General features: G+C 36.5%; 2 long non-coding RNA genes across 10 annotated transcripts in view; one reads left to right on the top strand and one right to left on the bottom strand.

Annotated features, from left to right (window-relative positions):
- The window catches only part of LOC146996594 (uncharacterized), a 269,877-nt gene that overhangs the window by 230,092 nt on the left and 15,461 nt on the right, over positions 1-24,324 (bottom strand). Inside the window, exon 1 of one of the 9 annotated variants that reach the window (XR_015042294.1) lies at positions 10,280-10,546. The exons of the other annotated variants lie outside the window; for them this stretch is intronic. This is a non-coding gene — a long non-coding RNA (uncharacterized LOC146996594). Of the gene's footprint in view, positions 1-10,279; positions 10,547-24,324 lie in introns of those variants that run through there. 9 annotated transcript variants of the gene reach the window in all.
- On the top strand, positions 8,098-18,597 carry LOC118201954 (uncharacterized). Its single transcript, XR_015042287.1, has 2 exons — positions 8,098-8,243; positions 18,174-18,597. It is a non-coding gene; the product is annotated as an uncharacterized LOC118201954 (long non-coding RNA).

Raw genomic sequence — 24,324 nt, 5'->3', positions numbered from 1 at the left:
TATAATCCATACATGAACACATGCATCCATCCATACCTACATTTCTGGATCGGGTCCTGGTAACAGAACAGTACACTCGTTTGAAAATTACGATGTGCGCGTCCAAAATTTAAAAGAAGAAAAGCAGCATTTTATCTCATATTTTCCACAGTCAGCAGTCCAGTATGCAACTGTATGAAAACCTGTTACCAAAACCACATTTCTAAAAGAATGAAACTATTCAAAATAATTCGATAAAATCAAACAGATAAAAAATCCAATTCGAATTTCAAAAAGTAATCGCTTTCGAGGTACGCTGTTCTAGATGCACCTATGTACCCAATTTCGTAGCCCTGGGTCTATTAGCTTAAGCGCAGCTCGAACAAAAGACACACAGACACTTTTTTTATTATATGTAGAGATTAGTTAAAAAATTTAATCTATTTTAGAATTCTTTATTTCGTAACCTTGTATTAGCAACAGAAGTCCAATTTAAAAAGGTTATATAATTGCCGAAGTTAACTTTCCCTGAAGTGTTCGCTTAGAAAGTCCTCCACGAAGGCGTCCCTCCCCTCAGGCAGATAGCCCTCGTGTGCTTTGCCATAATTAAATTAAATACACCAGCTTAAGTGTTCAAAATGGCTTTCTGTCTATTAAAAACATGTTACTCATATTTAATTCCGTTCCACTTCCTTTGCTATGTTTGGCTTGCTTTTCTTCGATGCAGAACTAAACTGAAAGCCTTGTAGACTGCACAGAAATGTGTAGTTGGTGTTTTTGCAAACTGCACAGAAATCTAAGTGCCAACTCCCCATTCTATATACGAAATGAAGAGGATTCGTGAAGAATTAAATATTGTGCAGCTCTGAACCTTTTATTTTCACTTATTTTAAACGTGTCACAACAATCCACACACTGTCAACAGTGAAACAAAAAAAAATTTACAACTGTGATGTTATTTAACGGTAAAAGACCTGAATATATTTTAATTGCCACTTTCTGCATAAATTACTATAATTATTATCTGAAAAACGCATATATATATATGTATATATATATGCGTTTTTCAGATAATAATTCCTGTCAGTCTGAAAAAAGATCCGTCATCTGACCTCAGTCGGGAAATGATTCCTGGAATGCCATGAAATCTTAACCCAGCATCCTAATATTAAACTGTCACGTATCTGAATTTTAATTCGCTTAATGTAAACATTCATGCAATACGATCCCGAACTATCATCTGTTTAATGTATTCGTACCTTGGCTCGCTTGTCATTCGCCCTTCTTTTGTTCCACTAGAATAATTTACTCGCTTACAAAAGTAACATCCTCTGTCCTTGTTTTTTTGTATTGTTTCAGAAATGTATTACGTCGTAGATAAATTCCGGTTTGCTTATTCGAATCCGTAATGTAGTGATGTGGAAAATCTTTGAAGACTGTTTAAAAATAAATTATATGTTTTTCTTTTAAAATAATATAGAGCGATAACACCTGGTGGCAACAATATCAAAAGTGATTCAGTCTTTTACAGTGATTCAACGCAAAATCCAGTTTCGAGACTAATAACACTTCTGAGCAAACTCTCCTGTGGTCGAATAAAGAAAATAAGGTAAAAAAAAAAATCAGAAAGCTTTTAGATTTTGTATTACGCCCAAAGGAGGGTTTTCCTAACGTTTTGTGAGTTACCTTATTTATTTCATGTGTTTCGCTCTTAAACCATAAAATTCAATTCAACAGCAATATCACAAAATAATTTAATAAAAAGAGCATATCTTTAGAATTTCTGATACACAGTCTCGAGCGCTAAAGATTACTCAACGATTTCAAAGTGAGTCGTAGATTCGATTGGATTATTTAATTATGGCAAAGCACACGAGGGCTATTGCCTAAAGAGAGGGATGCCTTCGTGGAGGACTTTCTAAGGGAAACTGGCTCGTATACACGTTACACATGGGCAAAACCAAGAAAACGCCCATTCGCGGGATTTGATCCTCGGACCGAACTACCAGTGTTCAGCGACTTTACCGCTCGGCCGCTGGTGGGCCCTCAAAGCGAGTCGAGGCGCTTGTAGGAATCTTCTTTTAAAATTGAATTCTGTATTTATATGGGTTTTAGATATATGTTATGTTCTATGTTGTGAATTTGTGTTTATGGTTTGTTTTTTGTTTGTTGGTTTGTAATTTTGTGTTAGATGTGTTCACTTATTTTTAATTTAGTATTTTTGTTTGCTGTTTGGGGGTAGCTGGGTTACTAGCTGCTCTCTTTTGTGGAGATACGGAGACCCTTCTTTTGAGCTGTGGGGACACTCGTGTCCAGGTGGGCTGAAGGGTGCCTCCAGTTCATACATGGCAATAATATTTGGTGGCAACAATTTGAACAGAGAATCGACAAAAAGTGCCGTTTTGAAATTAATAGTCTTTCTGGTCTAACGCTCTTTGGGCTAATAATTTATAAGAAACCTGCAAAGTATTATTCGAAGTCGTTAACTTCGCGTTATTGCGTTAAATCATAAAGTATTAATTATCGTAAATGAATAAACACAGAAATATTATGCTTTAAAATGTAAATTTAGTTAGCTTCCATATTTTTTCAATATTAAAATTTTGGTTCTATCATAACACAGATACGAGGAGGAGGAGCTGAAAGATTTCAGATTATAACGATCTCGCACAAGAATTTATGAAGGTTTTATTACACTGTATTTGCTTCTAAGTTTACGCTAGTTCTAACATATGCATTTTGACACAAAATCGCACTTTTTCCAAAATAACATACCAATGTTTTTTTCAATATTTGGAATTTCGATTCTACAATTCAAATTATGCATAAATATTTAGTTTTGTAAAGTTTGATCAGAAGCTGGCCGAGAAATTTTAAAATTTTGTCTTGGCGCACATTTTCCAGTTTGATGCAAAAAATAATTCACTTGACGAAATTCTTAATTCATGCTAATCAATCGGGCCCACCAGCGACCGAGCGGTAAAGTCCAGCTGAACACTGGTAGTTCGGTTCGAGGCTCGAATCCCACGAACGGGCTGGATTTAAGGGCGTTTTCGTGGTTTTCCCCATGTATAATGTGTATACGAGCCAGTTTCTCTTAGAAAGTCCTCCACGAAGGCATCCCTTCCCTTAGGCAGATAGCCCTCGAGGCTTTGTCATAATCACGCACATGATAATCAATCCTTTCACTGTGAGCGAGCTGAATAGAAGAAGCGTCGTCCATTTTTTCAAATAATTTTAATAAAGTGCGCACACTATATTTGGCATAAGAAAAATGCCAAATTTCAAATCGCTCCAATATATAAATTTACGTATAACTTCAGAAATTGTAAATAAAAAATTTTAATTTTTTGCACTTATCCTAGAAATGTATCTACTTTAAAATGATGGCAAAAATGTTATAGGTTATAAAGCACAATTTTTTTCCCAAACACTTATAAAAATTACTAAAAAATTACAAATAAAAAAACAAATTAGGAAAAAAAAAAAAAAAAAAGTTGCGAAATGTGTTTGGATTGAATCTAAATTTCGAATTGTGAAATAAGGAATCCAGTAAGTTTATTAAAAGAAGCGATATTAATAAATATATACCATATTCAATTAACACTGAGGAGCTAAACTTTTGTACTTTTTCAAAAACTACATGTGCGATTTTTACAAAACTTGGCTCTTTGTCATGATTTGAGGCGTAGAAGCAAAATGAAAAAAATAGGTCATTTCAGAGAAAGTTGATTTTGTGTCAAAATAACTATGTTAGAAAAATGTTGTATACAAATCTGATATATATCCTACTTCGAGCTTTCGAGACATGAAAAATAGAAGTTAAATTACGTCAATTGACTTAGTAGAGCAGGAGGTGTAGAACTGTCCTATTTTTTTTTGTACAAGGTGTACTTAAATTACTAAATGTCACAAGTTAAGTGTCCCTTAGTTGCAATCGAAAAATTTAATGAATGTATAGATGGGTAGGACAAAATTTAATTCTAAATCAGTTTTGCAACTAAATTTTCAGATATATCATGTAATTCATTGAATATCATACGGATAAAAAAAAAAAAAACTATTAATTTACAAAAGACTTTAGTCAATTTTTTACACCATCAATATATGCAGCTTAAAGCATAACGCTCCTAAAGCATACTTGAATCATTAAACGTAAAGTAATTGTTGGTTGGTTGTAATACTACAATAAAAATATCAAATCCTTTTTTATCTTTTTTAAAAAATAGAAAACATCACGACATATTTGATTTATCGGGCCTAACCCTTTACATTAAGTTATTAAATTTCGAGTTAACAATGTTTTCCTCCATTTTTTACTGTATGTTTCAGTTTTCTCCCTCCTTTCTGCATATTTTCATCGTATGACTGGAATCACGCTGGACACGATTCGAGAGATCGCAAGTTCGAATCTCGGCGACGGCATTGCGGATTTTTTTCAGTTTCCTGACTTTGCAAAATTCTAAAATACACTGCATGTGGCTCCCGAACTAAAAGGCGGTAGACGATGATTCATCACCGGCGACTAGGTACCCTATCTCCAATCGCTCTTTAAAAGCAGGAGTATAACTTTATTCAAAAAATGAACGGCATCGCAGATAGAATTAAACAATCTAAATCCAGTACTGAAAACTCGCAATAACCTTTGAAGTAAGGATTACTTTAAATTTCGCAGAAGAGGTTTATTAACTTAAAGATAAATTTATTAAAGAGGTTCCCAGAACTTACAACAGATGGCGACACATTTTCCTAGGAGCTAACCCTAACTTTCATTTTCAGCACTATCTCTCAAGAACATCGATAGATGGCGACTCCGCTGCAGAGCTATCTGATGACAGAAGACAACGCTTTCAACTATCAGACAACCCAAGGAAATTCTCAAATACCTTTAACAGCTAATTTCTCGTCTAGTTAGCAAGCAACTAGGACTATTACAATTAGCGCAAACTTTGAGTCCCTGAGAAGAATGAAGGTTCAAAATATAGACTGCAGGCTTTCACAGACAGCGTAACTCCTTCTCTTCGCAGCGTAGCAGCAAAAAGCGTAAATCGGAGCACCGTAAACTGGAAACATTTCATTGAAATCTAAACCTAAATGCCTGTTAAGTATCTGTTTCGCAAAGTGTTTATCTTGATCGCACTTTTTTTTATATTAACTGCATTAATTTAATTTAAATCACATTTTTATACCTTCGGTTTTAAAACTTTTATAACGCAAGCATATTTCTGAACAAATGAACAAATTATATAATAGAGTTTGCGTGATATAAACCTTCGTGATCTATAGACTATTCACGGAACCACAGAATAGAAGCAATTATTTTTGAAGGACAGTTGGAGGAAAACTGCTAAATAAATAAGGACAAAAATCTGAAGGGAAACCATCAATGATGATTGCTTCTGTCACGTAACATTACACTTGTGTGTGAGAAAGAAGGGGTGCGTTTGAATAATAGCTGAGTTTTGATACTTTCACACTATTGTTATTATTCTGCCATGCAGCGGGGAATTCCTATCCCTGCTCCTTCCAGATTCCTGAGTGAATCCGGAATTGGGCCTAACGTGTGAGGAAGTCCGTAAATAGTATTCTCCAGATGAGGTGGGAAAAACTCTGAAACTCATCGCTTCCTGCGAGAAAATTCCAAGACTGTATTTCTTTTTCAATAATTTTATCCAATTGTTTTAACAAGGATATGGGGGGTTATTATTACCAAACAATGTTACTATAAAATAGTTAAAAATGCCGATACGTCAACTTGCTTATAACCGAATGTTGAAAGCTGCAATATGCGGTATTATCACTATTCTAATACTAGGTTTCCTCCATATAAATGTCTCTCCAGGAGGGATACTGCTGCCCAGACAGTATAGTGGTTAGTAACTGTACTTACTGTACTACCAAAAGTCTCGGGTTCGAATCTCGGTGAAGGCTTGGTTGTAACTGCCTGTCTCTTCATAGGTGGCGGCGGTAGCTATGTCTTAGGTACCTCCACAATAAAATGGCTACCACTTCTAGCATTAGAAGTGGCCAGTGTTCAATACGCAAGTGACAGCCATTGGATTTAGAAAAAGAAAAAAAAATTCTGAACGTTTTCAGATTTTATATTACGCCCAAAAGGGCTTTTCTTAACGTCTTGTGTGTTACCTTTATTTATTAAATATCATGTTCTTCGCCCTTAAATTGCAAAATTCATTTCAACAGCACTATCACAAAATAATTTAAAAAGAGCATATCTTCAAAATTTCCGATACACAATGTCGCCCGCTGGAGATAAAAATGTATTTTTTTCTCCCGTACAGTGTTGCCATTGCTCGCTTTGAAATCTTTGGGATTCTCAATCAAAAACACGTACATACTTTATTCATATTCGGGCATCCAGATGCCCATATTCGGGTCGAGATGTAAGTAATTCTAAACTGGATGGCTCTAAGTATCGTTGTTTTATCCCAATGCGACAAACATACCTACATTTATGCAGATTCTTCATTATTTAATTTCTTGAAATATAATACAGGGCGATAATATTTGGTGGCAACAATTTAAAAACTGATTCGCCGTTTAACGTGAACCAACGCAAAATGCCAAAACGAAATAAATAGCACTTCTGGAAAAATTGCACCTTTGAGCTAAAAGGAATAAAAAAATGCATTCTGCACCAAACACAGGATGAATTGTTTAATCAATGACGGAAGTTACAAGTCGGTCAAACTGCAACTCAGGCAGTCAAGACTTGGTAAAACCAAATAAAATATTCTCAAACAACACACAAAACTGCACGAAAGGGACAAAGCTAATGCACATAGTTGGCAAATACACCGTAAATGAAAAGGGCTATTTTCGTTTGATTTTATGTAATTTTGACAAAGCCTCGAGGGCCTAAGAGGAGGGATGCCTTGGTGGAGGACTTTACTACCCAACTTAACCCCCCGATATTAGGCACGCGGCGGGCAACCCAGCACAAGTCACCTTGGAGATGGTCATGCACTCCACCTGAAGTCCCGGTGCCCACATCACCATGAACGACAGCTTCGAGAAGATCTCCACCTGCTAAAGCAGGCCCACCGCTACACTGGTCAACTAAGACCACCGTTCCAGCGATCAGAGACCATGATGGGGTGGGCTGAATGCCTGGTGCTATGACTGGTCGTTTAAAAAGCTACCCGCCAGTACTGCACGGGGTACCCCTCCCTCCAGGCCTTACACGGAACACCAAGGATAGCGGTGACTGGGCGCTCAATGGCCCAGTCGCTATTTGTCGACCCTACTACCCTAGTTACGGGGATTTACGCCACCCGACCCGTGAAGAGTGGAGAGTGGAGACTGGCCCCGCTCCACGGATCATCGGGAACCGCCAGGCTCAAAAATATTACATCCCCGTGGCCGAGACCGCCTAGGTACAAATCCTAACCAGTACTTCGCAGAGTACTCTACGTCGATCCCCGGGGGGGGGTTACACATGGGGAAAACCACGAAAACACCCGTGCAGCCAGCCCGTTCGCAGGATTCGAATCTCGAACCGAACTACCAGTGTTCATCGACTTTCCGCTCGGCACCTGGAAAGGAATAAAATTATGTGCATAAAAGGGATTAAAATACTAGGATCTTATGTGCGATAATTGTACTAATACATGGAGGGCTCAAAATATGCATGAAATTTATAGATGAGGAAAAGAAAATAGGAAAATCGTATGTGATAAAAGAAATAAGTAAGGACTATGCGTTTTTAACATTAATTTTTCCAACAGATGTTCCTTCCCTTCACACCTGATTAACCAATCCTATAGGCTGTTTCTTTAAACTAGGAACTTGAATGAGCTTGCCGAGTGTGCTAACCCTTACACCACTGATGCAGGCAGAAAGGAGGGAGAAAATACCTTATACCTTTTAAATTCATCCTAAATAATCCAGGAATTTACGAAATTAAAACATTTACCGTAGCATTAATGGGGAAACTACAGAAAGCGTTAGAAAGACGTATTAATTACTCACTCATAAATATTTTTCTTGACCGTTAACGTAGAATGCGATACGCCCACGCGATATGTTCTCTTTCAAATACGCTAAGCTTTGTCCTCAGATTTTTATAGTTAACTATTACTGCGAAGAGAATAAGGAAAATGGCCTTACGACATGCAACTAGTCTCACGCAATATCGTTTGCATATAAGCTCAATATAAGCTGGCAGCATTCACTTCTTCGCCATTGATGAAAATTTAAATAAATTTGCGAGACGGTAATCACAATCTGGAAACATGAAATATATTGTAAGTATACCAGTTTCTATGTGGTACAGTGTTGAAATGTTTGATACTAATCATGTAACACTGCTGTTTATGTTATAGTACAGAAGGTTTTCGGTGTGAGAAAAACTGAAGGGAAAGTAAAATTTTATTATAATAAATGAGTTTTCTTGACATCCAAAATGCCTCAAAATGGATTCGGTAAAACTTCGGATTTATTTTATCCGATGATTTAATCTTTTGCTTTAAAAAATCTCTTATTCTTACGTAAATTCTTTTGTATACAAGAGTTAATTAAGTATTTTCTTCTGTATCATGGACACTTCCTCATTACTTAAAAATTCCTTATTTCTGCTGGAAATCTTCATATTTTACTTTTAACTGGTGTTTTCGCCGTTTATCGAAAAATAGGCATGAGACAAAATTTTTGTATTATAAAGTTCAGATGATGTTTTCATTCCAATTATCTGCATTAATAAAATCTACAAAAAAAAAATGGCATTGTCTGTCAGTTCGAGCCCACCGTTCTAGAGGCACTTTGTCCAAAATTCGGTTCCAATTCCGAATATATTTAATGATAAAGTTTAACTTTCTAAAAAACGGTTTTTTTAATGATTGTAATTTTAACTTGTATCAAAATTTAAAATGATCATCCTCGATAATTTTTCGTCTTGAGAAAATGCGAAGGACAAAACTCGTTTCTCTTTAGATTCGCTCTTTAGAGTCTTACCTTAAAAACTTAAAATTTCTTAAGAGACACAAGGAAAGGAATATATATAAAATTCAGTGGACACATTTCGCATTTATTAGTCCAAAGGGACAATTTGCCCTGAAGGACTATTAATTTCGTTTTGGCATTTTGCGTTGAAAACATTAAAAGGCTGTATCACTTTTCAGATCTTCGCCACCATATATTATCGTTCTACCTTATAGTTAAAGAAGATAAATATAATGAAGAATGTGCATAAATGTGTATATGTTTCTCGCATTGTGGTAAAACAACGGTACCTAGAGCCATCAAAATTTGAATAACGTAATCTTCTATAGAATATGAGCACGTGGAAGTCCTAATTTGAATTTGAAATATGTTTCATTATCGATTTCAAATTTTGTAAAACGTTTGAAAACTAAACGATTTCAAAGCGAGAACTGAATTTAATGATTTGAATACGTAGACCATGTTATTTAATAAATAAAGATAACATATAAAACGTTAAAAAAACGCCCCTTTGGTCGAAATTTCAATTCTGAAGCCTGTTTTTCTTTTTTAAATTTTATTTTTCTTTGTTAAAATCAAACAATATTTCTTTACTATAATATCCTCTGCAGAAAATTTTATTTGCGGTCTAATAGCACAACATTCCTGTTGTTGTTTGTTGCTGTTAATTATTTGCTGTTAAGTTCATTTATCTGACCTATCATTAGCCCAAGCCTACGAAATTCCTCGTGTCGTGGCAAGGAGCACAAGTTACGCTTATCGTTGGCAACAGCCTTGAGCTCCTTGCACGTGACCGTGTAATTTAGCTCAGTTCCTCACCGAATTTTGACGGAGAGCACCCCATGGAGGGACAGGTAAGGGGTCTCCCACTCCTCTTCCCCTGCTACCAACTTCTCGATAGGACGGCTAGCCGCATATTTAGAGTGCCACCATGCCGCATGGACACTATACATTTATAAACATTCATGCCTTCTCCGGGATTCAAACCCTGTCACTTCGGCATAGCAGTTTGTGACGCTAACCACTATATCACTTGGGCGGCAGAACATTCCTTATATCCGTGATCTTTTAACTGCTTCGTTTTTCGCCTTTTCGTCGAAGAAATTAAGTTGACCTTACGTCCGTGACCTTGGAGTGTGATTGTGTGCCGTAGCGTCTGTTGCAGTAAAGCTTAACACACAAAAATAATTCCTAAAAAAAATCTGCTTTTTATGGAAACATTTCGATTCTTGCGCATGTTATTCAAATATTATTTCTTAATATATAAACAAGTAATATTAGTATTAAAATTAAATAAATGTTCGAATAAGTTCAAATAAGCAATATTGAAAATAATGATTACATTTTTAGATTTGAATTAGTTCCGTAAAATAATGAAATAAGAAATGAATTTAAATTATCAGGTCCTATTATATCTTACTGCCATATTTAAACATAAAATTTTATGCCGCGTACTACTGCGTAAAGCGCTTATTAATTCTTAACCCTTTGCGGCACAGTGTGTCCGGTCTGGACAGACCTAAAAGTTTCCTTCTGTACGCACAGAAGCATTGAATGAAGAGGGATTTATAGGTTACTCTGAACCTTCTCTATTTATAGTAGATGGCAGCTAAACACAAACCAGTCCATATATTTTAGCCATGTTTAGTTTTTTAAGCCTGTCATATTTGAAAGAAATCTGCAAGATTTATTTTAGGGTATAAAAGGAATTGTTTGAAAAGAAATTTCTATGTTATTTTTTGGCTGTATGCTAATCTATATTATTATTATTATATATTAGTTTTAAATTTTTTACGTTGAAATCTTGCCTAGAATCAAACGGGGAACCCTAGGTGGGCCCAGATCGGGCTCACCGATAATCTAGGACAAGTGAGAGTTTGTATTCTTTGTTTCTCCGCATCTCATCGGTCAGTTCATTGACAACAATGCTCGTTTCAGCACTCTTTCCGAAGCTCTATTCAATCTCTGTGCCCTCTTTCGGCACACCCACAGAAATAAACGATAAGTGTCTTCACAAAGTTTTACTTGTGTACTCCACTAGGCCTAATTAGACTGCCTACCTTTTTTTTTTTTTTTTTTTAACCAAAACTCCGACTTTAACAGTAGCGTGCCGGAAAGGGTTAACGCGCGTTGTTAGTATTCGTAGAATAAAATAATAAATAATATTCTTAACAAGTCTAACTCTCAAGGGAATCTAATCAAGTAAGGTTTCACTGCATTCTGTCATAATTTATACACATTTAAAGTTTGAAATAAAGTATTTCGTTTTAGCGTATCAGATAGTATGGGCCACTCTTCACTCCGATTTCACATTTTATACGGAAAAGGAAACTGAAGAGTATCGTTTGGTTTAGTTTGTGTGATTACGGCAAAGCCTGTACCTACCTAAGGGGAGGGATGCCTTCGTGGAGGATTTTTTAAAGGAAACTAGCTCGTACACATGTTACATATGAGGAAAATAACGAAAACGCTCGTGCAGCCAGCCAGTTCGCAGGATTCGAACCTCGGACCGAACAACCAGTGTTCAGCTACTTTACCGCTTAGCCGCTGGTGGGCCTCTGAAATGTATCGTATAACGATACTGTGGGAGCGAAAAGGTTCGATTGTAGTAGAAACCTGCACCACAATTTAAGGGTATAATATCATCAAGAGGATCCAGAAAATCGATTCAACCAGATTCATTATTTAACATGATCGATGTAATGCTTAGCATTAATTGGCTGCCGTATAGCAGATGGGTTGAACCTTTCTAAGTCCATAATGTCTATGCATTTACAAACATGGGACTTCAGTGGGACAAACATGGGACTTGCAGCATGGGACCACTAAAATCCCATGCTGCGTTATGTCTATGCATGATGCAGCATGGCAACACTGCATTGAAATTACACGGCGAATGAAAGTTTTCTCAAAGGACTTAGTGGTAGGGAGAGACAGTTGCGAAACATACCTATCCGTCATCTGCGGGATACTCTTTCAAAACTGGGACGAAAGTGCACAAAGTCGTATTGTCGCCTATTACCCAAGACCATGTCTGCGAAGCCGCAATCCTGGGTTACTCGCCCCGATAAAATTCGCAGATGTTCTGATTTTTTCCATAGTCAAATGACATAAGCCACAACAACAAGGATGCAAACTTCTATTTTTATAATTTTTTATTATACTTAATTATTGTATTAATTGAAAAGAATCTGATGCGGACACCACATAACTTCCTTGTATGGAATATTAAATTATACGAAAATTTTGCTGCATTTCTTTTAAACTTAGTTCCTGGAATTTCAATTACAGAATATTTCTCGTTTAATTAATTCAGTTCTCACTTCGCGGCAAAACAAAACTACAAAAGTACTCAAAACACCTTCATTAAAAATTGTAAAATACAGAAAACTACACAACACCAGATACAGTTAAAGCATTTAAAAAAAATTATCACAATTAAAATTACAGTTTCTACGCAGAAAACAAGCAATTAGGCCGTCAGGTAAAGAAGGCAGATTTTTTGGTGCACAAAATGGAAAGTTTACTTTCGGTCCCCCTGGGCAAAAAGACATTGAAGGTGCAGAAACTGATTTATTTATTATTCTGCCAAGTTCCAAACGTAAACAATATGGCTGCTATCTTAAAAAATTATGTATACCCACACTTTTAAATTGTTGATAATTCTACAGCTATTGCATGCAGATCAACTAAAGGCACAAAACCCTGAACTGGAAGATAAAAACAACATAATTCAATCATTTTTAAAGCAAAAAAATGCACTCTTTACCAGCATTTTAGAACACGAAGCTGAACTTACCGGGCCGAGTAACGGAGTGGATATATATATATATATATATATATATATATATTTATATAGTATAGTTTGGTGCGGCCGATTGCAACCAAAAAAGGAGGTGCACGATTACATGTTACAGCAGTCCTACGTACAAAATGCTTCAACGTTCTGAGGCTATTCCTTTTTGAGTTATCCGAAATACATATGTTCGTACATACGGACGAACGTACGTCATGGGAAAAAAAATCTCTTTTGAACCCATTTTAAATCAATTTTATAATGCGTTTGGAGAAAAAGTGTCTTTTATTTTGTCCTTACATACTGATGTCACGCAAAAATATTGTTAAATTGCATTCGAAAGCGGTCAAAATTGATATTTTCGTTTGAAATATGATACCCAGAATTTTTCGTGATTAGAATACTTTCTTTACGACTAGTAGCTTGTTAAAATTGACAGTTAAAGTTGATTTACTGGTAATTTAGTGATATTTTTTATTTCTAGAAAAATGATTGAAAATGCAGTAGCAAGTAATTCAGAAAATATAGAAGTTTTATTCGAAACATGGCTGGCATTACAAAAATGTATGAAGATAAAGTGTATTCTGAACATAAGACATAAAAGGCTGTAGCGGAAATATGCAAAGTTATTCAAAGTAATTGGTGATATGTTAGTAAATTACACATTTTTTAAACCCTCGAAAAATGCATGATTTTGTTTCAAATTTCTTTTCTTGTAACAAAGATTTAAATTTTTCGAAAAGTATGCCATTTGCAGAGACAGTAATCTCTCTGATATTTCAAGTATTGTTCTCAATATCATTAGTGAATCAAGTGCTATTCAATTGTTCTTCGGAGTGTCCTTTCTCTTATAAATGCGTTAGTTTCAGATAAACTGTTTTGATTTTTTAGCATTTGTTTAGCTGAATGTACTTTTGTACTATGTTTTTTCTTGCTGACATTAATCTAACTTATTTTTGACGCTTTTATTTAAATTTTTAATGGATTTTTTACTGTAGCTATTCCTCATGGGAAGATTTTCTTTTACTTTAGATGCGGATGACTTAGGTTAAGAGAGTTTTTGAATGTAACATCAGATGTTTTCTGTACATTGTGTACCATCCATTTTCGTCTTACATACATTTCCAGAATTTTCTTCGCAGTTTTAATTTTATTTGGTTGCATTAAAACTCTCTAATTTTCGACATTTTAATATTTTTGATCAAACAAATAGTAGTTCAGTTTTATTTTATATGATGTATCAAAAAATCATTCTCAGAGAATTCTCAGGGCATTTTAAAATCGTGCTTTAATTTCTATGTTTGTCGACCATACTTTTGAGTGCGGTGTGAATCAGTACGTAATCTAGCGTTTCTACAAGAACGAGTTTTAGTAAGGCATTTCACCAATTGTAACTCTAAGATTGAATCAGAGAATTATGTAAGCTCCTTTATCAGTAAAATTTATATCAGCTCTGAAATCTGAGACTACTTTTTTTTAACACACTTGCTAGTCGTCCAGAAACGCTGTAACAGTGCTAGCAAATTATTTCAAAAAGTTTTAAAGTATAGTGTTAATGGAATCTTTATCAGATTTTGTTTATATTTTTATGTAGCAATCAGTCGGTTTTGTTCACGATTTGTTAAATATTTTATCCTTTTTCGTGTTTTGTATCAGAAAACTACGCTGATGGACATTAAAATTGCTATAACACAAAGAAAAGCAAATCATAAAATCTTATTTATTATATCCCATAATGGGAGGAAGACGTGATGAAATTTGAAAGGTGGTTTGAGGTACACAACCTGCAGAATTCAGTACAGTAAGACCCCGCTTAACGCTGTTTCGTTTAGCGTCGTTTCGGTTTAGCGCTCTTTTATTTCAACCCGGGGATTCCACGAAATGCTATCCCCGTATGCCGTTAATATTATGCAGCGATAGGTTTCAAATACATATCCGAAAGAGTGTACTTGTATTTCTTGTTTGGTGCGGTATTGTACAGACATATTTTGAAGGGGTAAATGTGGAAGATGTCGAAGAAATAATTCAAGAAGCAGCGGCTAGTCTTTCTAATGATGAGCTCAAGGAATTAACTGAACAAGAAGAAAACAAAAATGTTGACAGCAGTGATTCAGAAGAAGAGCAAAAAGAACTTTCGATGGCGTTTGTAAAAAGGAGTTTGTCTACCATAACTGAAATAATGGATCAATTCATTGAAAATGATCCAAATTTTGACAGGAGCTCAAAAGTAAGGCGTGGTGTTAGAGATGCTCTATCCGTTTATGAAGAACTTTTAAGAGAACAACGCAAAAGAAAAAGGCAAACAACATTAGATACTTTTGTCACAAAAAGGCAGAACACTGAAAACGCGGAAGGCTAACTAAATATGACTGACTTAGAATTTTATTTGTTTTTTTTTTTTTTTAAGAATATTCATTTTGTTATTTATATTTTGTTTTTTATTTTTGCAAAAAATAATAATGTGGTATTAATTTGGGCTTTAAGAAATAAACGTTTGGTTTTATTTTTTATTAAAAAAACATACTTTTTAAATTTAATACCTAACCAATTTCCTAGCCATCTTCTCCTAACCACAATATTTACATGTAAAGATAGCCTCGTTTAGCGCTGTTTCGCATTACGCTCTACTTTGATGGAACGTATCCCCCGCGTTAAGCGGGGTCTTACTGTACATGGAACTGCCATCTCCGGCAGCAACAATGGCTGTCTGTCTAATTTAACTTATATGTCGGCTCAGGCAAACTCGAAGAGGTTCGCAAAATCGGGTACCCGCGTGAAGTCGCTATCCAGGCGTAATGCTTCCGACTTTCGAATCTCTGGTAGTTTCGAGCAGTTTATAATACATGTCGATGCAAATGAAAGGTCAGAGCAGTAATAAAAACTGGGAGAGCACGTAAATGAGTCCAACAGAAACACACTTGCGGTGCAGGCCATGACGAAGGTAAGTGCGCAGATAAGCAGATAAGCAAATGACGTGGAGAGAAGAATAACAAAAAAGTGCCTAAAGCTCACTGAATTTGAGAGTCCTCGCGTGTGAAGTTTATATAATATGAGTAAATAATATAAAATAGCAATGGAAATAAAGCATAATGAAACGTATAATATATACAATAAATACAGGTCAAATATATATAACGTAAACAGCAACACCAGAAAACAACCAGTATGAGATAGTGTGCAGGAAAATTAAGGTGGGACAATTAGGTGAATGAGTAATTTAGAAGACAGTTACTGATCGAGGTATCTGAGAACCGCAAGCCGTCGTTTTCTATTTCTTTCAGTGCTGTAATCGTAATTAAGCACTGGAATAGTGCTGTTGTTAACATTTGGAATATTTTTATAGAAATTTTCAGCAAGGTCAGCAAAATGAACATATAACGTTGATGTGTGTTTGGAGTGCTTGTATAACTGGGCCAGGAGATGCATTTTTTAAGAGGACTGCCGTGTCATCGGCGTACATTGCCAAGGTGGTGTGTGGTGATTGTGGGATATCGTTCGTGTAGATATTATAGTATGGGTCTAAGGGCCCTAAATGGGCCTAAGGAGGCTCCCTAGCGGGACGCCAACCTTGATAGCCCGTGGGGTAGAGTGTGACTTGCTTACACGAACGATAAAGTGTTTATCCTTAAGATAGGAGTAGGTGATGGCTGTGATGTACTCTGGGAAACCCAGAGTGATGATTTTGTACATGAGGCCCTCAAGCCAAACCCGATCAAAGGCGTCTTACAGACCCATCAGCCTTCTAGCTGATGGGTCAGTAAGAATAAGTCTATAGTGTAAGAATAAGCTGTAAGTCTGTAAGAGCTACATCGAGAAAGATGGCACCAGTAGTTTGACGGTCTTGGAGTTCTTGTGAAATCATCTCAGTGACTCTGTAGAGCTGGTGAACAGTAGAGTGCATCTTACGAAGCCCATGCTGCTGTGGAATGATGATGTTGTTTAGTTCGGTATAAGCAAGGTTTCTCTGTAGGATGATGTATTCAGCTACTTTGCTTAGCGAGGCTAGAAGGCTGATGGGTCTGTGAGAAGCTGGTTCTGATGGTGGCTTTCCAGGCTTTGGTACTGGGGTAATGATGGCTGTCTTCCGTGGCGTAGGATAGTGGCCCAGATGAAGCATGGCGTTGATAATAGCAACAAGTTTTAATAGCATGAGAGTCTCCATGCTTTTGATAATTTTGTTTGAAATTTTGTCCAGCCCAGCACTCTTGGAGTTTCTTGATATAGTTTCATGGAGCATGGAGTTTCTCGATATAGCCGTAGACCTCACGGTTTGACAGGATCATGGTTTGACAGGAGTTTGACCTATCATGGTTTGACAGGAGTAATGTTGTTCGTGCGTGTCTTTGAGAGGAACTCTTTTAGTGTACTGTTAACCAAGTGTTCCGTTGGAGGGTGGGAGATGTTGTTTGTGCATAATTGAGAAGCATAGTATCTTACTTGTCTGACAGTAGCATCAGCACAAGCCCACGAAATTTATCGTGGAAAGGAGGGCAAGATTGCGCCTGTCGTTGGCAACAGCCTTGAGCACCATACATGTGACAATCCGACATTGCTCAGTTAAGCTTGCCCAACCCGGAGATCGAACCCCTGACCTGTGGTGCTGCTGCGCCACCGGGTCACACAATGGCTGAAATCTAGCTGGGTATTGGGTCTAAATGAGCTTGGATAACAGATGCTGGCAATTCATTCCATGTAGTTTCACCTCTGCTAGAATTCCATCAGTCTTAGTGTCTAACGAGTCTCAATGGCTGAGAGATCTGTAGAAACAGCTGGAAAAAAGATGGTGTACAGCTCAGACACATCGTCAGTCAGTAATTTCTGACGAAGGTCTAAGCAAAGTTATAAAAAATAAACAGCATCAAGCACAAGTCGTGCCTTTTATGTTAAAAGATCGGTTTAATGTAAAGGTTGTTTAAATCTTCCTAAGTCTTTCTCATACTATTTTCAGACGTAGCGATAAATCGCTAGTTGTCTAGTAGGGCTGTAGTACTCAAATTCAAGTATCAGTTCAAGTACAACCTTACAGATTATTACAAAAGATCTTCGTCCTCCATACCTATGAGGATGAGGATGACATGAAAACAGAATGACGATACCTTTTTTAACTTAAAATAGAGATTTATCCATGCAGTGTAAATTACTACCACAACAATAGCAAGAGGTCTCAAATAATGTTTGCAGCTATATAAAGTCATAGCTACTTTGGTTTCTTTGCATTATTTTCTTTCCATTTAAACTAACGATGGGTAAAACTTTTCAACACACCTAATAGAATACCTGTTATTTTTTGATAGATTTCTTAATGAACAGAAGTTTACTGTTAAACACTCTGTCTCTTGATTACTGTAGAGATACGATTTAAAATTTTAAAGTTTGATGTGGTTTAAAAAATAATTCACGTTGATTATTTTTAATAAATTTCCTTTTTTAATCTTTCTAGATCATACTAGTGGTACTCGCAACAAGTGCTTTCTTGGTACACAGCGCACCACAGATGATGCCTGGAATGGGTGGAATGCCTGGAATGGGCGGATTCCCTGGAATGGGTGGAATGCCTGGAATGGGTGGAATGCCTGGAATGGGTGGAATGCCTGGAATGGGTGGATTCCCAGGAATGGGTGGAATGCCTGGAATGGGCGGAATGCCTGGAATGGGTTGAGGAATGTTTTGAAAGAATGAGAGCAAACTTCAAATTTTATCTCTGTTTTGACTGCCAGCTCAGAAGTTTGAATTGAAAACCGAAGAAGAAAATATCTCGAGCTAAAATGTTTGTAAAGTAAAATTCTGCACTATTTATAAAATAAATCTTGACAATCATAAAATGAAATGAAGTGAACTGTACATAGTAAAAATAATTCTGTATATGTTTGCTTCTGTCAATTTATTGCAGTATTGTTTAATTATATTTCAAACATTATTCATTTTATATATTTACACGTATATAAAGATGCAGTTACTTTCAGAAAATTACATACAGAGCTTTCCGCGGAATATTTTTGGATAGCAAGAATAAATAATAGTAAACTTACTATAAGATAAATGATTTCTCTTTCATATTTGCTATTAACGAACAAAACGCCTTAGTTGAGTTATGTACGAATAGCATGATTTTAATTGATTTTTAAACGAGGGTCTACAGAAAGAGTAATTGTAAATATGTCATTATTCTTCTGTTGGGAAACAGAATTAGTCTGATTAAAAGAGAGATATTTAACAGTTATTACAAATTAGGATTATAATTATGTATCATTTGTATGCAGGATATTCTAAAAATGTGTATGTTAAATGTTAAAAGTTAGCTTCCTCTCAATCGATTCACTTTTATCACATCCAAGTAACTTTTCCCAAGACTACTTTTGATGGTTGTAAAAGAATTAATTACCTATGAAAGAGATGTTTTAGAGTAGTAATAGTCAATTCTAATTCATTTTTTTCCCCGAACCGTGGGCACTATTTTGTATTTTTGTCCTAAGTCCGGAAGTGGTGGCTCTTTTATTATAGAGGCACCTAGAAGTCGGTCACCATTATCTTCAATGAAGGGACGGATAGTTACAACCATGCCTTCTCCAGGATTAGAACCCAGGCCTTTCGGTAACTTAGTCGGCTCCCCTAACCACTATACTGTCTGGGCAGAAATGCTGATTCATTTTAATAAACTTTTTATGAATATTAGAGGTGGTCGTCTTAAGAATGCGGTCACCCGAAAATATTTCCTAAATTCAGATTTAAGTTTTATAAAGCAAAGTCCAAGATTTTATATAAGCAGTCTCAATAGCGTGACCAGGAGAGATCTGTATGTATAAAGTTCATCTTTTTGTTCGGTTCGCGCAAACTTCACCGTCAACGATATATCTATTACATCTTAAAAAGCTGAAGTTGTTATTTACTCTAACTGCCATACCGAAGGGCTCGGAGTTCGAATCCCGAAGAAGACATGGATGTAATCTGCCCGTCCCTCCATTGCAGGAAACGGTGACCCACTTATTAAGTTTCTCCATAATAAAAAAGCCACAGCTTTCAGCCTTAGTATTAGCCAACGACAATAAACGACTACAGTCTGCCAATGAAAAAAAAAAAAATTAAAAAATAAACAATTAAGAACCAAAATTTTCGCACATTTTTATGTGAAATTTATGAAGGTGAGTGTAAATAAACTTACTATTACAGCCATTTTTTATGTCTATTAAAGCATTAAATCCAGAGCATTCGAGAACACTTTAAACAGCAGGCTACGAAACAGAAATTGTTGTTTAGACTATTTAGAGTTTCCTCTGGGTAAAAAGCATTTGCACTTGAATTTGTAATTTCTTTATTCTTCGTGAAATTTATTGAGCTTATTATTAGCCCAAAGGAGCGTTGGCTCAGAAGGGCTGCTCTTCTCAAAACGGGATTGCGTTGAATCACTGTAAAAGGCTGTATTTCTTTTCAAATTTTTGCCACAAAATACTACTATCCTGCTTTATATGAAAGAAATTAAATAAAGGAGAAGAATGCGTGTGAATGTAGGTATATTTCTCGCACTGTGAACAAACAACGGTACCTACAGCCATCAAATTTTAATAACGTATTACTATATCCGAACATGAGCACCTGGAATTTTCGATTAAGAAACTCAAAGATTTCATTTCAAGCAATGGCAGCACTTTAAATAAGAAAAATTATCTCCAGCGCGTGAAACTGTCTTTCTGAAATTCTAAAGATATGCTGTTTTTAAATATTTCGTGATATTGCTGTTGAATTCAATTTTATGTGGTTTAAGTGTGAAGAATTATGATATTTAATAAATAAAGGTAACACACAAAACGTTAAAAAACATCCTTTCGGGGTAATATAAAATCTGAAAGCTTTCAAATTTTCTCTTATTAATTTCTAGCTTTGTTTCTTTTATATTAAATTTGAAATAATATTAAAATTTATTGAGCTTTTTTTGCACACAGACCAAGAAAAGGATGTTAAAACTTTTGCTTTTAGGTAATTAATTTTCCAGAGATGACAACTGTATATAGAAAGCGGTCAAAAGGTATGAAAAATGCCATGACAACATTCCGCCCTTTAAATCCAAATTAAAGACCCTCAAAGAATCCACTACACAGAAACTGAGAAAGCCGAACTTTTAGCACAGCATCTGGAATCTCATTTGGAATCCCGTTATAAAACAACTAATTACTGACTTTCACAACAATCGTACGCCAAGCCCACACGCAAAAAACACTATCTCAGTCATGCCGCCGCAGGTCTGCGTCTACATTAAAAAGCTGAAGAACAACAAGAGTCCAGGATATGACACCATAAGTAGCAGGATGATTAAGAGATTTCCAGTAAAAAATCTTACTATTCTTCACGTAGGTTGTCAACCTAACACTCAGATGGCAGCCTTTCTCGGAAGTTGGAATTTGGCTCAAATGACCCCTATTCTGAAACCTAAAAGCACCAGACTCATACCGCCCAATATATCTGCTATCCTCACTCAGCAAAATTATGGAGGCTGTATTACTCACCAGGATTAACCACCATCTGGTGCAGAATAGCATCATCATTCCTCACCAATTCGGGTTCCGAAGGAGACATTCTACGGTAAAGCAGTTATATCGTGATGTGAAATTTATCAGCGAAGGGGTACAGAAAAGAAAGTTACAGGTTCTTTGATACAGCAAAGGTCTTCGACCGCGTATGGCTGGACGCCCTCATCTGTAAACTGCATAACTTGGGCTTTCTATGTTACATAACAGACATAATTAAATCCTAGGTAACCGATAGATACTTTGTCGCTCGCGTCTCAACTACACTCTCTACACGGAGGGCAATCCTTGCTGGAGTACCCCACGGGAGTCTACTTGGACCTACTTATTTAATATCTATGTGAACGACAGTCCCACCACAGAGAACACAACACTCGCAATGTATGCTGATGACACTGCGATCCCCTCACAAAGTGCATTTGTTAGCCCAGTCACATTTGCAGAGAACGTTTATTAAATTTGTCAGCTGCATTCGGAGCGGATTATACTTTTAAATAATACTTACTTTATAGGCTAAAAAAAAACAACAATTTTTACTAATTTAAAATTTGATTTTTCACACTATTGCTTCGTTCATTTCCCAGTTCAGTGGCATAATCATATGTTGTGGCATTATCTTGTTTCATCAATACCCTGAAGAAATAATATGAGATATACAACTTTTATTTGTGTTGAACTATTTTTGTACATTCATTTCTCTTTTACTTTAATGTATCGAATTCTAAGTGATTCAGAAAAGTAAAAATACTCGCATAAAGTAAAATCTTGAATTATGAATACCTCTCACTGCGAACAAGTTCATTCACAAACAAATTATCCAAGTACAATGAAGGTGTCTCGAATTACAAGCCCTTAAATCGGTAAAAAACAACTTTTAAATCCATTTTAAGGCAGCTTTCTGACTCGTGTTAAAGAATTTGTGTCATAAACAAAAGTCATGAGTCTGACTCGTGATGAGGAATTTGTGCATTAAATGCCGCGTATTATTATTAGAACGAGCGATTGGAATTATTCTACATCTATTTTTCCTTTGATTGTAACGTCAGTATTTTTTTTCAGTTGTTTCTGACGAAACTGGATGATCTGTTACTTCAGTTCCTCGCAAAGCTTCGTTACGTTTACACGTTTCAAATATAATTTCGTATAAAGAATTGAAAACCTCTTATACCTATCATGCCAAACTCTTATACCCATCATGCAATTATTTTGGTCAACTGATCAATTGATTATGATTACACCCTAGACGTCTTAAAATTACTATTCGTATCTAAACATTGTTTATTATTTCACAATTCCTCTTTCGTTGCACTGAAATATACAGGGTGATTATAATTAAAGTTTAAGTTTAAAAACGCTATAAAAAAGAACCACTGATGAAAATGATGTGAAATTTGAAAGGAATGTTATTGAAGAAGGCGGAAAGCGTATGGCAGAAGAAAAAATTTAGTTTTGAAAGTTAGCCACAGATGGCGCTGTAAGCGGCCGAATCACGACGAGAAATGATTCGTAAAACAACGACTAAGGTGGAAGTTACACATTAAAACGTATTGACAAATTAGAATTGTTGAATAATTTTATTTGCATGACTGTACATATCACATCGAAAGGGACAAATCGGTTTCATGAGTTTTGCGGCGACGTACCGCATAAGAACCATTCATCAAAGAAGTTCGGAACTGTCACGAGACTGGCGCAAAACATGTTCAATTTGGTGTCCACCATTGTGTGCAACAAGTTGAAAGCGACAAACAGCATGTTCCACAACGGATCGCAGTGTCTCTGGGGTGATGTTCAGAATGTGTTGTGAAATGCGTGCCTTTAATTCCGCTAATTTGCAATTGGAGCACGGAACACAACATCCTTCAGATATCCCCACAGCCAGAAATCACACGGAGTAAGATCAGGCGATCGGGACGGCCAGGCTGTAGGGAAATGACGGCTGATAATTCGAGCATTTCCGAAATGGCGCCTCAGCAGCTGCTTCACGTGATGTGCAATGTGCGGAGGAGCGCCATCTTGCATAAAAATGATTTCATCCACACATCCATGCTGTTGCAGAGCTGGAATCACGTGGTTGCGCAAAAGAGACGCATACCTCTGACCAGTGACGGTTGCGGTAACAGGATCGGAAGCACCCGTCTGCTCGAAAAAATATGGTTGTAGGATGAATGATGCCGTAAAGCCACACCATACAGTGACCTTTTCAGGATGAAGTGGTACGGGGTGCTTTGCCAATGGATTTTCTGTTGCCCGTATTCGACAATTCTGGGTATTCACGTATCCTGTCAGATAGAAATGGGCTTCATCTATCCACAAAATTTTCCACGGCCATTCATTATCCATTTCCATGCGAGCCAGGAATTCTAACGCAAACGTCTCCCTAGCTGTCAGGTCAGACGGAAGCAAATCCTGCACATAGCCAATTTTGTACGGATAGCATTGCAGGATGTTTCGTACAATTTTCAGCACCGTGCTCGTAGGCCTGTCCAATGTTCGGGCAATTCCTCGTGCACTGCACGGTTGCACACCACCGGCCGACCCCTCCTGTAATGCTGGGGCCACTTCTTCAACTACCGTCGAATGCACTCGTTTTCTCCTTCTACCAGATTGCACATCAAACGAACCTGTCGCTTCGAATTTTTGCATCATTTTCTTTAGACATACGACACTCATTGGACCAATGCCTTCTTTTATACCCTTCAGTGTCCTGAATTTTTGCAGAGCTACTCTTGCACAATCATCATTCTTGTAATACAGCTTTACCAGCAGAGCGCGGTCCTGCAGTGAAACACCCATGGCGAACGTCTGAGACGCAAAATGAGGAACAGCCTGGTACCTGACGGCTTTATAACACTGAAATTTAACTAACATTTTAATTTACGTCTTCTTCCGCTTGCAGCGCCATCTGTTGCTAACTTTTGAAACTAAATTTTTTCTTCTGCCATACGCTTTCCGCCTTCTTCAATAACATTCCTTTCAAATTTGACGTCATTTTCATGAGTGGTTCTTTTTTTATAGCGTTTTGAAACTTAAACTTTAATTATAATCACCCTGTATATGTCATGAAAAGTA

Source organism: Stegodyphus dumicola, chromosome 7 (genome assembly GCF_044657685.1).
Source record: "Stegodyphus dumicola isolate Sdum_Otavi_A_Nest chromosome 7, ASM4465768v1".
NCBI lineage: Eukaryota > Metazoa > Arthropoda > Arachnida > Araneae > Eresidae > Stegodyphus > Stegodyphus dumicola.
This window is presented reverse-complemented; position numbering and strand designations above follow the sequence as displayed.